The sequence below is a fragment of the Macrotis lagotis genome, chromosome 8 (assembly GCF_037893015.1).
Source record: "Macrotis lagotis isolate mMagLag1 chromosome 8, bilby.v1.9.chrom.fasta, whole genome shotgun sequence".
Classification (NCBI taxonomy): domain Eukaryota; kingdom Metazoa; phylum Chordata; class Mammalia; order Peramelemorphia; family Peramelidae; genus Macrotis; species Macrotis lagotis.
The window spans coordinates 154554525-154571817 of NC_133665.1; the positions used below are offsets into that span (position 1 = coordinate 154554525).

Sequence of the window (17293 nt, forward strand, 5' to 3'; positions counted from 1 at the left end):
GCAGATCTAGTGAAAGAAATAATCATAAATCATTTAGCAGGGTCTCTGGTACATAGTGGGTATTATATAAGGTATTCCATCATGAGGACTAGAGGAACTTAGTTGCAAATCTAGGGATCCCATATAAATTATTTAAAGAACATGAAAAAAAGGAAGCACAACAGAGATGGGATCACTGGTTTCTGAGATGCATCTTTTAAGGTATCACCTACAATGGCAAGATAAGAGATGCAATGAATTAGAGAAGAAAGAACAAAAAAAATAGACAAGGAGGTAACAGCAGAGAAGTAAAGTTAATGAACAGAGATAGTGTGAGAGATAGGAAGTATCTCTCTATATAAATTTGATTAGATTACTTCAAAGATCCATTAGAAAGTATTTTAGAAGCAAAAACTTAAAAGTTGCCCATTTTAGAGGATACTGAGAATTTTATTTTGATTTTTTTGAAAAATAATATTATGTGTCCATTAAAATCAATTTTATTATATGTTCTCTTATGTATAATGAATGCATAAGAAAATAAAAAGACATTCAGGTCATCCACAGCAGAAAGAATGACTATCTCCCCTACTTCCTTAGATAAAACAATCTTCTCTAAAGCTGACTGGACCCTTCTCTAAAAGTGGCCATTCCTATTAAAACATGGGCCATAGCTGCTTCAGTGGCTGACTAGTCCAAGGGATAAGTACTCACCAAGAACTATCTACTTACCTACCTATTAAACTATACCTATGTCTCTCTCTCTCTCTCTCTATCTACCTATTTACCTGTATGCATATACACACCTATAAATATACATATACATATATGTACTGATATAGGCATACATTTGTATATGTGTATTCCATACATATATACCTATAATGAATATAAATATGTAAATATGTAAGCATGTGTTTATTGCATACCTGCATGGTATATCATATATGCACAGCATGCAGTTATTTATTCAAATGTATAATATGAATGTACCAGAAGTTGTATGTATAATTATTTTTCATATAAATAGGAACTTATTCATCAATGTATATGTGTGAGCTTACATAAAAATGATTAAATATCCTGACCAAGTTAGTATGTATGCAGTTTATGAAATAATATATTGCATTTCTCAACTTGATTGTTGGTATATACCTCTACAAAGTTTTAATCAAATTAACTACTCAATTCAGTTCCATATATACTTATGAGATGCCACATAATATACAAGCATTGTAAAAGGAGATAGGAATACAAAATAAATAAAATTTATAAAAATAAGAGCTGTTCCCCATATGGCAAATGACCAAAAAGTTATGACCAGGTAGTTTTCAGAAGGAGAAATCACAGCTATCTAAAGTCATATAAATTGTTCTAAATCAAAATTTATTGGAGAACAATGAACTAAAACAGCTTTTAGTTACCAATTCATACCTATAAGAACTGATAAATGCTGGAGGGGATAAAGGAAAATGAGTTACACTAATGAATTGTAAATAGAGTAAGGAACTATTCCAACTATTCTAGAGAACAATCTAAAACTATCCCTGAGGCTTATAATAATGCCTGACCTTTAATCTAGGAATGCCACTATTATCCCTGTATTTACAGGAAAGCAAACAAAGAGGAAATATGTCTTACATATACAAAAATACTTACAGCAGCTATTTTTGTGGTAGTAAAGAACTGAAAATTCTGGAAATGCTTACCAAATGAGGAATGACAGAACAATTTGGAGGATATGATTTTGATAGGGAAAAATCATATACTGTAGTATATAATTTTGACAGAGTAGTATTGTGCTATAAAATTGAGCAGGGATTTGAGAAATTCTTGATAAAACCTTTATTAATTGATACAAAGAAGTTATAATGATAACTAACTTTAAAAGACTGATTTTCTTATCAAATTTAATGGTTCAAGGACTCATGGTGAAAAAAATCAATCCACATAAGGAGAAAGGACTAATAGACTTTGAGTGTAAATTGATATCTAATTTTCTTACTTTTTCTTTCATTTCAAAATACACCTAATGTGGAAATATATTTTTAATGATTTCACTTACATAATTAATATCATTGTCTCCTTTTTCTCAGTTGGTGGAACATGAGTAAGAAAGAAGAAAAGAATTTGAAATTCAAAATTGTAAAGGAAAAATATATACATATATATATATGGATAAATAATAAATGATTTTAAGAAAGGAAAACATTGTGTTATTATCATGTGAATTTGAACTAAAAATATAGGTGGGGCCTTCTTAACTATCAGAGCTATCCCAAAGTTCGAATAACACCTTTGAGAGAACTCTTATGACAGCCAGTTCTTCAGACAATGAGTGATTGCCTGAATGATAGAGGAGTTATAATGAGTAGTCATGATTCATACATTGATTGCTCTCCAGAACTTCCAATGCTATTATTCTATATGGATCACTAGAGACCTGTAATTGAAGATACTGATTCTAGTAACTTTAACTCTCCTCTCCTCTCTCTCTCTCTCTCTCTCTCTCTCTCTCTCTCTCTCTCTCTCTCTCTCTCTCTCTCCCTTCCCTCTCTCCCTTCCCTCTCTCTTTCATCCCCCCCAAAGAGCAGCATTCAAGCATTAATTATTTGTTTCTGAACCTGAAAATAGAAATATTCTTAAATTTTTAATATTATTCATAAAGATTTCATCTATTCTTTAAGTTTCAATTGCTTTTCTGGAGGGTATGATAATAATATTGGCAACTTTATCAGTGGAAGTGACATAGAAATGACATTTTCAGCATTTCTCAATTGGTCCATACCTATTAGACATTCCCAAGATGTCACTTAGACTAAAAATATTGCTTGGTATTCCATTCCTAAAGGCACTATTATGCTAGCAGTAAATCTGAAATGGGGTTTAAGCAGAGGGTGCCTTGTGATATATGCAATATTCATCATACTCTGACCCCAAAGAGTATCAATTACATGCTTCTGGGATCTGTGAGCAAAGTAGTTTTATTACACCTGCCAATATCCATGGGTTGACTATGTGATAAATAATTTCCTTTGTTTTAAAAAAAAACACTTAGTCTTAGGATATATTTTCATTTTTTTCTGGTTTACTCTAATGCTGTTTGTCCTGTCATTCATTCCTTTAAGGAAAATAATGTTTAAAGCATTTGAAATGTGGAGTCAAAATTCAGCATAAGTCACTTGAAAATCTAGCACTCAGAAAGACTTTCCAAAATATGATTCACACACCTTAGTATAGAAAACTATATGGCCTTACACACATACACACACACACACACACACAAACACACAGAAACTTTCTATTAAACATAGTTAAAATAAAATAGGTTCTTCTACTGATATTTTCTGACCATTAAAATTTGCTAATACAAATCTACATGATTTTATTGAATACATCCAGGGTGTCTTGAAAAATGTAGGGAAATTCTTTCAAAGTCAATTAAACAAGGAGAGATTCTTCCTTTTCTAAGATTAATGCTGTATGAACCTTCCATGGAACAAATTAAAAATGTATTTCTTCTCTGTGCACAAATTCAATACAGCAGGATCAACATCATCATCTTCATTATCACCACCACCATCACTGTTATTGTCATCATTGTTTTTGTCATTTCTGTCTTCCTTCTTAATATGTGATGCTTAAGCAGAGATTTAATGCTAATATATATGTTATATTGTTTGATACTTGCAACAGTACTGTACTGTATAGCTATTATCCTCACTCATTTAACTGATTAAGAAACTCATGCCTAGAAAGTATAATGGATTTGGTTGTATCACTCAGTGTCTGCAGAGGGATTTAAAGCAGTCCTGCTATCAAGTTCAGAACTTGATCCATGATACCATATTTTCTAATCATAAAAATCACATCAATTTAATTGCAACAATTAATAACACAATTACTTTATTTGTAAAGGGACAAAGTTGGACTCAGTGATATTTCTAAATTTCTTGTCTAAAATTCTACTATCATAAGACCTTCAAAAACATTGATATAGCTTCCAAAAATGCACAAACCATCTTTTGGAGGTATTCAATACTATTTCTGTCCAGAATATCATTATCAAAGAAGTAAGGGAAAAAAGTAACTTCCCTTCTCCATTAACTATTAAAATATCAGGAGCACACTTTTTTCACATGAATCTCTACATGAAACCAAATGATTTAATGGATATGGATTAATGCTTTTCTGTAGCTTCTGGTACATCTCTTGAATTAAAAGTAATATGTATTAATTAATAATAGAGGTTACCTTCAAAACTGACTTTGCCACTTAGCCATTCAGATGCTATAACTATTATTCCTTTTGGCAATTGCTTCACCTCTCAAAAGAAATATGATGCAGATATATTTATCAATCAAAACTTGTAATAATAGATCACGTTACCTGCACAACAGCTCATGAGTGGCAGCAAAATTACCAGTTTCCATAGCAACCTCATCTCCACTTTCAAGGTCAAAAATTTCTCCCATTCAATCAGCAGTGAAAAATGTATATCTTCCAGTTTCTACTCCAAGAAACAAAAAAGAAAATAAAAGACTATAATCATTAACTATATGAATAATTACAAGCATTCTATTTCATAATATACTGATTTGATTAAGTTAAAATAAATTCAATAGGTAAAAGTGGCTTATCTTTTTGGTTGTATGACTACAAGTGCTTAGCACCATATCTTAAAAGTTTTGACAATTTATAAATATCTGCTGAATAGAATTTCAGCGATATATGAAATGAATAGTATTCATATGATATTTTGCAGTGTAAGACTCTTGCTAAGGGAATTTCTTGCATCCATGGCTATGAATTTCTAGAAAACTCCTAGGATATCTCCTGGTTACTAGTTTTCATATATACACATACACACAAACTCATGCACACATATATGTATACATTTATAAATATTTATAAAATATATACATATACACACACCAGTGGCAGAGAAGTTCTGAAAGCTCCAAAAAATATGAAAAATCATCAGTCCCAGTAACAGGTTTGGTTCCAATATTATACTTAATCTTATTCATCTGAAGATTAACTTAGTTATATTCAGATATGTTCTTCATCAAGATGACTACAATGGCATGAAGTTATCAGAATCAGGCTTGCAAAACTGCAGTTCCTTATTTCAAATACTTAAATACTGTTATTTTAATTTACACTACATGTTTTGATAAATACATATTACACATTAGCATATATGCATAGGGATATGTATATATGTATAAATAGAAAATATGTATACTTGTTATTCAGTAGTTTTAGTCATATCTGACTCTTTGAACCCATTCTGGGTTAGCTTGGCCAAAACTCTTGAGTGCTTTGGACTTTCTTCTACAGTTCATTTTATAGATGATGAGCTGCTATAGAAAAGGTGATCTGACTTGCCCATGGTCAAATAATTAATAGTTTCAGACATCAGAATTGAAATCAGAAGTCTTCCTGGCTTCAGTCTCCAGCAGTATATTCATTGTGTTTTCTGGTGGCTTTACATGTGTGTTAGCACAATAACTAAGTGCACATATAAGCATACATCTATGTATTTATACATACATACATACATACATATGTATAGGGAGATACACATATGCACATATATGTCTGTGAATTTAGTTTATTGGTTATTTGAGTATTGCTCTTCAAACATGTAAAGATTTTGGTTGTTTAGTGTAAAATTTAGTCTTATAGTTGATACTACATAATATAACTCAAAAAAATCTAAAAACCATAATTCTCTTATTACTGTGTTTAGAGTTCTGTTTTTTCAGCCTATATAAAGAAGTAATAATGCATTAAATCAACTTCCATCACTTCTACTATAATCTTCCATTTTTCATTTTTGGTCACTTGGGTTAGAACAGGATATGACTCTTTTATACCTATCCTAATACAAATGCATTTAAACATTGCATGAGCTTTTCAAGTATTTTAAATCAATATTATTGAAAAAATACTAATTTGGAAATATTATCCTTTCTAATCCTATTAGAAATAAAATTAATAATATGGCATTTCAAAATTGTTACAAAATCCATTTTGGTAGTAATATCCTTCAACTATGAGACATGCTTTCCCAAGGGATTACATAACAATTTTCTCTAATTTTCTTTGACATTTCAGCTATCACATGATGAATGAAATTCAGGGGAAAAGTGCCAGTTTGGCCTTTAGTTCTAAAAGGGAAACTAATAATGAGCTCATAAAAAACTGATAAGCTCATCAAAATACAGAATAAGTTCACGGGGTTTTTCATTTGATAAAATGGAAGGATCAGATGATATGGGGAGAATGACAAGTAACAGACTAGCTGATGTCTTTAACATACAGGTAACAAGCTGGTCCTCTGTTTGTATGCTCCTCATAACTTTTCATATCACCTGGAGCATTCTCAGCTTGGAACATTCCCGTCACTGCAGCCCCGTTCTCCAATTGATGAGTGTCTCTCAAGGTCTCCATTGTAGATTAGGATCCACATAAGATAAAATTACTCCCTTTATACTTTAGCATACATTCACCATCTTCATCCTACCCATTTTTCCTCATTAGAATTCAGCATGTCTGCATGCATGCATGTAGGTGTGGCTGTGGAAATAATGTATGTACTTAAAATGTATATAAACCATTTATGTAAACATGTACATATATGCATATATAAATATACAATCTCTTACTCTATAATCTATCTACATTTCTTTCCATTTATATATATATATATACATATATATATATATATATATACATATATATATATATATATATTAACCTCTGAACTGCTATATAGTCCAAGTCATAAAATGATAGAACTTGCATAAAGACCATATGAGTTCAGTCAGCCTTCGACAATTAGCTCTGTGAGCCTCTGCAAATCACTGTATGTTTAGTCAATCTCATTTTGCTCTTCTTTAAATTGGTGTTTAAAGCATCTAAATAATAGCATCTAATTTGTTAGGTTGTTGTGAGTATAGATTGTGGTATTTCTTAAGTGCTTCACATACCTAACTCTCTTCACTAACTCTTAAAACATCAAAAATAATAATTTAGGGATCAACATTAGGAAAAATAATTTTCTTTGGCATTTTCTTGCATTTGTTCTCAACTCATTGTCATCAATTCAACTATGGAGTGATTCTTTAATTAATAATACTAATACTAATGATAATAATATCATTTAAATTAAAAATATTTCCTCTTACTCTCTCTTTTACCACTTCTCTGTTAAGACAGAAAAACAAATAGAAATAAAATACAAGTAATGAATTTGCATATTCAAGGAAAACATATTCCCATAATAGCTTATCAAAAAAGGTATGTCTCATTCTAATTCTTGTAACCATAACTACTCTGTTACTAGTAAAACTGGGCCCCTCATGCAAAAACTATAGCATGTCTCCTGACTATTACAATATAAACTTCTCAACTTGGAATTTTAGGTCCTTTTCAATCTACTTCCAGCAAATGTTTGTTTTTTCTTCTCACATTACTACTCCCTTTCATGATATTTATGTTTAAGAAAAAATCTATAATGAAATTTTCTCTGACCTGGTCTATCATATCATCTACTACCTCTTTTGGTTTCCTCCTTATATCTGCCTTTCAAAATGTTTGTCTCTTTCAAGGTTCAATTCAGTTATTTCTGAGTCAACTCGGTGGTACAATGGGAAAAGTCTTAGTTCTAGAATCAGGAAAGTTTGAGTTCAAATTTGATCTCAGACACTTCCTAGTTGGTTGATCCTTGGTCACTTAGCATCTGATTATCTCAGTTTTCTTTTATGTGTGTATTCATAGATGTGTAAATATATAAATAAATATAATATATAAAAATAAAATATAGAATAAATAATATAAAATAAAATATAAAATAAATAAAATATATAAATAAATATTATTATAGTAAGCTTTTTTTGGGGGGGGAAATCTCACAATATACTAAAAAAAATCCCAAAACTGTATGCACTGCAACACTTTAATATGGAGAAAAGTAAAAGTTTGGAATATGATTCAATCAAAACTCCAAAAAAATAGCTTAGACCCAAAGTATAAGTAAAAAGTATTGTTGTTTTAGATTTTTCTCTCTTCATATGGAGTAGGTTAATACTGAAAAATTCAGAAAAAAGTCCTTTTGTATAAAGAAAAAAAATAGTTCTATCTACTGTTAAAAAGATCAAAGGAATGATCTTTTCATAGGTAATTTTGTAACTGAAAGGAATAAAAATCTGTTTCTTTCAATAAATTATTATACATTTTCTATATAACTTGAAAACAAGAATGATTAATTTTTTTAAAGTGTGCTTAAGTCAAGATTTAGACTGTAAATTTAGCAGTTTGGGCAGAAAATGTGTTATGTTTAAAAGTGACATCTTGAATCACTTTTGTAAAAGATCTGGGGTGATGTATCATTTACATGCTAGCGGTTGAATGCTTTACAGGGGGCAGAAAATGAGTTTTAACTTATTAATAAATGATAATAGGGAAGAATTCAACAACACAGTTTTCAAAACTCAAACTGAATTGAAAGACTCTGGGGGCAGGTAGGTGGCGCAGTGGATAGAGCACCAGCCCTGGTCCTGAGTTCAAATCCTGCTTCAGATACTTAATAATTACCTAGCTGTGTGGTCTTGGGCAAATCACTTAACCCCAATTGCCTTGCAAAAAAACAAAACAAAAAAACAAACAAAAAAAAAGACTCTGGAGAACTGACAACTTAAGAAAATTATGTACCTTCAGCTAATTTCCATTCTTTTAACATTTAAGACACAGAACTTTTTAGTGGGTTACAAAATAATTATTTAGAGTATATGGGATTGATTAAACCAAGTACCTTGATTTTGTAGAGGAATTTCCATTAATTGCTACCATGTTAGTAAAAGGTGTATCATTGAAGCATTAACTAAAATAAATAATTTAAGAATAGAACTGTACAGAGACAGAGACTGCTGCTGAGTTGAAAAACAAACTATGAGTGGAAGAAGATTATGAAGTCCAAAAGTAGCTTTGTGGGAGTTTTTCAAAGAAATCATCCAGAAGAGTCTCTAGCTGACAAGATTTTAGATGCTAGCTCCTGATTGGCTGAATAAAGACTGGCATTCAAGTTTGCCTTTAGCAAGAAAAATGCATTCTGGATCCAAGGCTGAACAAAGGGAGTGGAGTCAAGAGAACCATGTACACATCAACCACATTACGATATGAACAATCTTGATGGACACAACTCTTCTCGATGGTCAAGAGAACTTGGGATAACTGTATTAAACTAGTTATAGACTATTTTATTCCCATCCAGAGGAAGGAAAACAAAACACAAGAAAAAAGAAACCCTTCTGAATCTGATGAACACCTTATAAAAATGATCTCTTATGTATCTCTTTCTCTTAATCCTAAATCCTCATGCCCAAAATTACTAATTTGTAAATATGTTTAACAAATTATGTATGTAAAATGCTAACCTGACTTTCCCTACTGAGGAGAGGGAGGTGTGAAGGGAGGGTGGAGGGAAATTTTGTAACTTGGAAACATGCATGGACAATGGCTGAAAATCATGAATAAATAAATAAATACATACATACTAAAAAGAAAAAAGAAAAATGCATTCTTAGAACTGACTGCTTCTCTTATTGACCTGTCTCTGAGGGAATAGCACATTGGGAGAAAAAGTGATTTCCCATATGGAGAGAGATGTTAAGATCTCATTGGAAGGTTCAGAACTGTGTTGAGTGAAACAGTTACTAGGCCTTTTTGTCATACACAGAGTCAATTTAATTTATCCTATGAGTTCTTTTGTTGAAAAATGATTAAACACACAACAGTTTTGCCGATGAAAAACTTTTTGCTCAGGTAAAAATGGCATAGAGGTAGTTAGATTGATGAGTTTTGAAGTGATCTGAATTAAAGAGAACTTTCTCCAAATTAAAAGGAAAACCTTCTTAATATTCTTTTAAGGGTGATTGTAAGTTGAAAGTATACCTAAATACTTTGTGGATTATATAATGTCCCAGAAAAATGAGAATTGGAATATAAGCAGTAGTCAAAATAATGGATTAGTTTGGTTGGTATAGATATTCCTAAGGGAATTAATTACATCAAAGTCTGCAAGTCAGAATTGTGAACTATCCCAAGGACATGGATCTTCTCACAAATTTGAGTTAACTGATAGGAGAATATAATCTAGGTTTATTATTTTGTGCTTCCTTTAAAAATATGAATATCCATGATGAAATTATTTATTTTGTTTTATGGCTCCTAAGTCATTATGTTTAATAGGCTAAAGCATAATCATTGTTACTTTATATAAATGAATATGTTCTGGAAGATGCTACAGAATTAGATCTGGATCTCAACAGAGGTATCCTTAAGAAAATGAGAAACTTTGAGTTTAATTAGATTAGGAACCTTTTTTGACAAACTAAAACATGCCCTTTATGAAGGTATAATAAGGTGAGCTAGAAAAATCAGAAAATAAATAGGTGTTCAATACAGACATTTGAGGTTGTCTCTATAATTGAGGTAATCATTTCATGTTACATATAGTAAGCATGTTTTTTCTAAATCCTAAAATTTTGAGCAAATAAAGGGAACTTTGCAATATATTTAGTAACTTCCAAGTATTGTTCTTCAGAAAGACTCCCCTAAACACTATGATTCCTCCAAACACTGTGACAAGAAAGAATAGAAATTTCAGAAAAATAAACAAATTGAAAATAAACATTTAACTACTCATAATTGTTGAATACAAGCCATTATTTACTCTTCAGAAGAAAGGCTAGAAAAGGAAGATGATAGGTATCATGATTATGTCATTATAGAGGAAGTTAATTCATATTTTAGAGTTGACCAAAAATGATGATGTGATGAACATATGAACTACATTCTTATTTGGGTCAGCAACAACAACTAATCTAAAATAGAATAACAAGAATAAAAAGGCCAGGAAAGAAAGAAGCAAAGGCAGAGTTTAAGAAGATGGGGGGGGGGGTGGGGGGGTGCAGTCAGAGTTAAGATGGTGGCATGGAGACAGGAATTTCCAGAAGATTTCTTCTAAATTACTCCAAAACTCTTAATATTATGAATCAAACCAAATTATAGAGAGACAGAACCAATAGGAAGACCTAGTGAATCAATTCTCCAGTCCAAGGTAACATGGAACATCTGTGAGAAGGCTTTGTTCCATTGGGGTCAGAAAGCAGTATAGCTAAGTTCATGCTGTGCCTGAGTCAAGGAAGTCCAGTCTTGCAAGAACAGCCTGCCTGCGCCTGGGTCCCTGGGGGCACCTGGAATCCAGACAACTAAAGTTTCCAGATTTTCTAATCAAGGATCACTGAGCACAACTGGGAAGATCAGTAGGAAACCTCTGTCAAAAAGAAGCCAGGTCAGCATGATCCTCAGTTCAGCCCCTATCTGTGAAAGGGAAACAGGCCTACAGGGCCATCCAGCAGGATCCCTCCCTTCACAGAAAGTTCAGCTCCCAGAAGATAAGGAGATCTCTGCAGACTGTCCAGGTCCCTCCACTTTGCCTGGAGCGGGATTCTGTTGCTCTGTCTTGACCCTGGTCACAATCTGGGGCCCCCTCTTGCCACAGTAGAAAGGGATCCTCCTTCTGTCTCCGGGGTAGAGGGAAACGCTTATGGTCATCCACAGACCAGAGCACAGGCAGGAGAGGCATCAGAGCCTCTAATAAGACCTTGGAGGAACTGATGTTTTTGTGCAGGGATCCCAATAACACTGCAAAGCTTGGGAAGCACCACTAAAGCAGGAAATAGTTTAGGGAAATGAGTAAACAACAACAAGAAAAGAACCTGACCATAGATAATTATTTGGTCAAATGGAGGATCACAACACACATTCAGAAGATGACAAAATCCAAGTTTTTACATCCAAAGACTCCAAGAAAAATAGGAATTGGGTCAGATTATGTAAGAGCTCAAAAAATTTTGAAAAATCAAGTAAGAGAGGTAGAGGAAAAAATTGGTAAGAGAAATGAGAGCAATGCAGGGAAATCATGAAAACCAGGACAGCAGCTTGGTCAAGGAGATCCAAAAAGTACCAAAGAAAATAAATAAAAACCAACAAGTCAAATGGAAAAAGCTGTCCAAAAGGTTAATGAGGAGAAGAAAGCCTTAAAAAGCAGAATTGGGAGCAGCTAGGTGGTGTAATGGTTAGAGTACCAATCCTGGAGTCAAAAGGACCTGAGTTCAAATCTGATCTCAAAAAAAAGCAGAATTGGCTAGATGGAAAAGGAGAGATGAAAACTCTCTGAACAAAACAATTCCTTCAAAGATAGAATGAAGCTAGAGGAAACTGATGACCTTGCAAGAAATCAAGAAACAATAAAACAAAAATCAAAAGAATGAAAAATTAGAAGAAAATGTGAAATACTTCATTGGAAATACAACAGACATAGAAAACACATCCAGCCGAGACAATTTAAGAACCTTGACTTCAGTTCTGAAAAATTTTGACAGGAAAATTGCCCTGATATCCTAGAAGCACAGGGCAAAATAGAAATTGAGGAAATCCACTTATCTCCTGAAAGAGATCTCAAAAAAATAATTCCCAGAATATTATACCTAAATTCCAGAACTCCCAAGTCAAAGAGAAAATACTACAAATAGCCAGAAAGAAACAATTCTAATATCATGGCACTATAGTCAAGATTACACAGTACTTACCAGCATCTATATTAAGCACTCATAGGACTTGGAATATGATATTCAGTTAATCAAAAGAGCTTGGAATGCAACCAAGAATCAACTATCCAGCAAAACTGAACACGCTCTTCCAGGTGGAAAAGATGGAGATTCAATGAAATAGAGGAATTTCAAACTTTCCTACTGAAAAGACCAGAACTGAACAGAAAATTTGATCTCCAAGTTCAGAACTTCAGGTGAAGCATATAAAGAGTGGATGGGAAGGGTAAATTATGAGGGATTTAATGGTGATGAACTGTATAGTCCTGCATGGGAAGATGATACTTATAACTCATATGAACTCTCTCGATTAATAAGAAGTTAGGAGGAGCATATTTAGATAAGGCACAGGAAAGAGGTGATTATGAAGGTAAAATAATTATAAAGATGAGTCAATGTATGAAAAATAAAAATACTGGGAGAAAGGAAATGAGAGGTAGAATGGGCAAAGATGTTTCATGTACAAGAGTCAAGAACAAGCTTTTGCAATGGAGTGGAAGTGAGGAAAGTGAGGGGGAAATGAGTGAGAATTCATTCTCAATGGAAATAATTCAGACAGGAAACAACTTACAAACTTATAGGGTATAGAAATCTATCTTACTGAGAGGATAAAGGAGAGGAAGAGGAAGAGAGAAAGGGGTCAAGGGGAGTGGAGGATGGTAGTAGGTGATAGAGGAGAAGGTAAATCATGGGAGAAGGTATTCAGGTATAATACACATTCTTTTTGTTTTTATTTTTGTCTTTGTTTTTTTGCAGGATGTTGGGGTTGAGTGGACAACTTGGGTCCATGCTGCTGGGTGTCTGGAGCAGGATTTGGGCATGGATCCTCCTGGGTTCGAGACTGGTGCTGTGTCTACTGCATTACTTGCCTGCCCCACAGCACACTTTTAAGATAGGATGAAGTTAAAAGAGAGAGAGAGAAAATAGAATAAATGGGAGTGAGGAGGAATGAATGAAGAGGAATACAATTAGCAATAGCAACTGTGGGAAAAAAATATTGAAACATCTTCTCTGATGGAGTTATGATAAAGAGTGAAATCTACCCCAGAGACAGAACTGATATTATCTGAACACAGACTGAAGTATAATTGTCTTTTTCTTTTTCTCTCACTTTATTTTTCATGAGATTTTTCTGTTTTTATGGGAGGAGGAAGATTATTTAGAAATGTGTAAATTAATAATTAAAGAAAATTTGAAGAAATAAAAGATGGTGGGCAAATTTAGAACTACAGAGGGCTAATTTACAAAAGACAAAATGAGAAAGACAGACACATAAATTGAAGTCAAGAGTCAATGAGCAGGGGTGGCTAGGTGGTATAGTGGATAGAGCACTGGCCTTGGAGTCAGGAGTACCTGAGTTCAAATCCAGCCTCAGACACTTAATACTTGTCTAGCCATGTGGCCTTGGGCAAGCCACTTAACGCCATTGCCTTGCAAAAACTAAAAGAAAAAAAGAAAAAAAAAAGAAAAAAGTCAATGACCTTAGTTTGAGCTGGGAAATGTGGGGAAATGAAAATTAATGGATTAGATTTCCCAAAGTAATATATCATAAAGATGACCAATATTGTATTAATTCTATTTTTCTTTTTGTGTTGTTGTTTTAGAGAGTTGATTGGAGCCTAAGAAAACAGTCTTACAAATGGACTTGATGAAGAGGAAAGCAACACTAAAAATAATCCTCAATATGAAGTATGAATGGCATGAGCTTATCTCTAAAGCTGATAAAGGGAACAACATGGCTTTGAAATAGAAACACAAAAATTTGTTGATTATAAGAAATACATTGAAATGTAAACATTCAAATAATGTTAAAATGTTGTATGTAGAAGAATATATTATTGTTCTGTTCAGTTAAAACAATCAAAAGTAGCAAACAACCTCAGAGAAACAAATAATAAAACAGATTAAGTTTAAAGAGACAAGCCAGAAAATTGTATTGTGCTTAAAGCCACTATAAATAGTGAAATACTGTCAACATAAAGTATATATGCTTCAAATGAAATGCTACTGTACATCCACAGCCTTCAACAGTGCTGATAGATTATCAATAAATGCTAAGCCCAGTGACTGAGTATTAAGCAATGCTATGAATTACAGCAACAATGCATCTTTTATAAACCATTTAATTAGTATTAGTTTACTATTACCAAAATAAACAAAGGAGAATATGTTTCATTTGGTATTAATTGTCCTTTCATACAAACTGCAGAAGCATGAACTGAATAACAAAATTAAAACTATTTGATCACTTTAATTCAATCAGCTAAACAAAACAATGCAAGCTGTCCATGATGAACTTTTTAAAGTCCATATTCTCAACAATATGTTAGCGATACTTTATATGTTTTTGATTGGATGATTCTAAGTCAATATAATTGAAAATATACTTTGTTACACAATGGCAAACTAGGAGCCACAATCAGAAGAAGTCTGACTTAACAGCCAACCAATCATAATTTCTTGTGAGCTGCAATAGTGACTTTCTATTTGGAACTAAATTAAGGTACCTCCAAACTCGTTGTAGCAAAGAGTTGTTTTTTTTTTTTTTGAGGAAAATATTTGAAATTCAATTTGTCATTTTCCTATTTTCATTAGACTGTCAAATGAAAAAAAAATCCATATCTTCAGGTTTTAAGTTACCTGTTAAGCAGGCAAGGATTTCATATTAGATTTCAAAAATATGAGTCAATGTTAATAATTTGTTTAAAAAATGTGTGACTGTCTCATTTTCTACCATCATCACATAGACATGAAAGATGAAAGATGAGAGATTAAGATGGAGAACCATTTTACACTTTTCTTTAATACCTATTATGTGATCCCCAAATAATTCATCACCAACTGTCTAGTTCCCTCTTGATAGACTCTATTTGTTTATGTTGGTTCTGAGAAAGTAGATATAATCCATTACCAAGAATGCACTTGAAATCTTTTCAACATGACACAATACTTGTCATTGTCATAACTTTGAAAATTCATTCAATGGCTGTGCTTTAAAGCAGGAAATGGTGAAACATGTCATGGTATATAACTCAGAAAATTAAATGTGAATATAAAGTTATGTTTGGAGAAATCCTCATGTGAATTGTAACCGAGCTATTGCCATGACTAATATTTTCCATTGCATCCCATTTGTATCCACTCCTGTATGGGGTTATTATCTGTGGTTACTTTTCCAATTTGTCAATAGAAATGAAAGCAGCAATATAGTCCCACAGGACAATTTTGGTTAAATCTAAAATATAGGTAAAAAAAGAATATTTAAGAGGAACAAGATATCATTTCTAAAGATTAGCCATATTTTTCATCTTAATTGGGGCAATTCTTTTCTTCATTTCAGTGGTAAGTCTGCCTCACAGGAAATGGTCATTTTTACTAAATTAATCTCAATGGACTTTTTAAAAATGAAAATTACTTTACCTGTGCAATAAGTGACATTGAACCTTTAGAAGACAAGTTTGAAAATGCAACTCCAAATGGCATGGAACTCCCTTAAACAATTTCATTTTTACTCTTTTTTTTTCTCATTTTTTATTCACCAGTTCATGAAGGGGCTATACAAAAGTTCAGCTCCAATGTTCTTTTTCTTTCAGTAGTCTCAGTCTTTTATTTGTGTGCCAAATAGGATTTCTAGCTGATAGGAGGACATTTTGTATTTTAATAGCTTTCTAAATGTAGCTTTCATGGGATTATTTACTAGGAGAATAAAAAAAGAATACATTTTAAATGTGAAGTCTTTACATGCTAATAAAATCTAGTTCAATTTGGACATCTCCAACTCCTCTTAAATCATGCAAAGGACTGAGGTGGGGCAACATCACTCTTCCTGTATTGTGCCTAATATTGTCCATTATGAGTATTGTCATGACAGTTTTCAAAATTGGCAGTCATATGAGATGAAAGATTAATTAGTTCAGGCACAGAATATTTAATATGATTTTAAGAAAATTAAATCTAATCTTTAAGAAATATTATGATAATGCCATTTGTAATATCAGGAAATAAAGGTAAATATGTTTTTAAAAAACATATTTTCTTCTGTAAGTTAAGAACAGACTCCTGTTCCTGTGACATTTTGCAAAGAAAAGAAAGAGAACCTATGGCTGAGATACAAGATGGTTGCCAAGTATATAAAATTCATAGTAATTTAGTATTTAAATGAATAGTAAAGGTTACCAAGTGCCATTCTTTATTTTAGCATTGTGATTCAATGCTAATTGGATAACTAAGGACCATGGTATGAAATCAGAAGAATCTCTACTAATCCACACATAGATGTCCAACTCTCTGAGTAGGAACTGTTGCAATGGAAACAACACGGTGATTTTATTTCTGAAAAAAAGTAGTTATGAAGATTCATGACAAGTCAGATAAGTCTAGTCAATACCCAGAGTTCATATGTGTTTTTAGTGGTACACATTTTTCCTATTTGGCTTTCTTTTCATGTATATTATTTATGATAGGATACAAATTTGATTATTATCACAGTGTTTCAAATAATTATCTTTTTATGGTTTGCTGAACTCATTTTTGCTTTGGCTTAATTTTTATTTAGGTTTTTATCTTTTATTCATATTTTAAAGAATATTGATTCTACATTTTCTTGCTATAATGTATAGATTATTCATCTAATA

The 17293-nt window shown here is 32.3% G+C and overlaps 1 long non-coding RNA gene across 1 annotated transcript in view; it reads right to left on the minus strand.

Annotated features, from left to right (window-relative positions):
* The window catches only part of LOC141495001 (uncharacterized), a 220940-nt gene that overhangs the window by 115231 nt on the left and 88416 nt on the right, over positions 1-17293 (minus strand). The window contains exon 2 of the long non-coding RNA XR_012470622.1: positions 4369-4489. This is a non-coding gene — a long non-coding RNA (uncharacterized LOC141495001). The remainder of the gene's footprint in view (positions 1-4368; positions 4490-17293) is intronic.